The sequence below is a fragment of the Ipomoea triloba genome, chromosome 11 (genome assembly GCF_003576645.1).
Source record: "Ipomoea triloba cultivar NCNSP0323 chromosome 11, ASM357664v1".
Taxonomy (NCBI): domain Eukaryota; kingdom Viridiplantae; phylum Streptophyta; class Magnoliopsida; order Solanales; family Convolvulaceae; genus Ipomoea; species Ipomoea triloba.
The window spans coordinates 13,410,463-13,410,996 of record NC_044926.1 but is presented as its reverse complement, the minus strand read 5'-3'; positions in this window follow the sequence as shown (position 1 = coordinate 13,410,996).

The window sequence follows — 534 nt, the reverse complement described above, 5'->3', positions numbered from 1 at the left end:
TCGACCTTCGCTGTCGACATCGATACGTAGAGAGGTTCCCATAGGTACTTTGACTGAGGATTTCCCTTCTATGTTGTATTTCCTGAGCAGATCCTTGGTGTATTTCTCCTGGTTGATGAAGATACCTTCCTTAAGCTGTCTCACTTGTAGTCCAAGGAAGTAGTTGAGCTCTCCCATCATGCTCATCTCGAACTTTCCTTTCATCAAACTGGAGAACTTCTCGCACAAGTCTGGATTGGTGCTACCAAAAATGATATCGTCCACATAGATTTGCACCAATAAGATGTGATCCCCATCCTTAATCCTAAACAATGTTTTGTCCACTAGGCCTTTGGTGAACCCACACTGAAGTAGAAAAGAGGATAAGGTATCATACCAAGCTCTCGGAGCTTGTTTTAAGCCGTAAAGTGCCTTCTTTAATTTGTATACTTTGTCAGCTCCCACGTCCTTCAAGAAACCCGGAGGTTGTTCAACGTACACCTCTTCTTCGAGAAGTCCGTTCAGAAAAGCGCTCTTGACATCCATTTGATATAC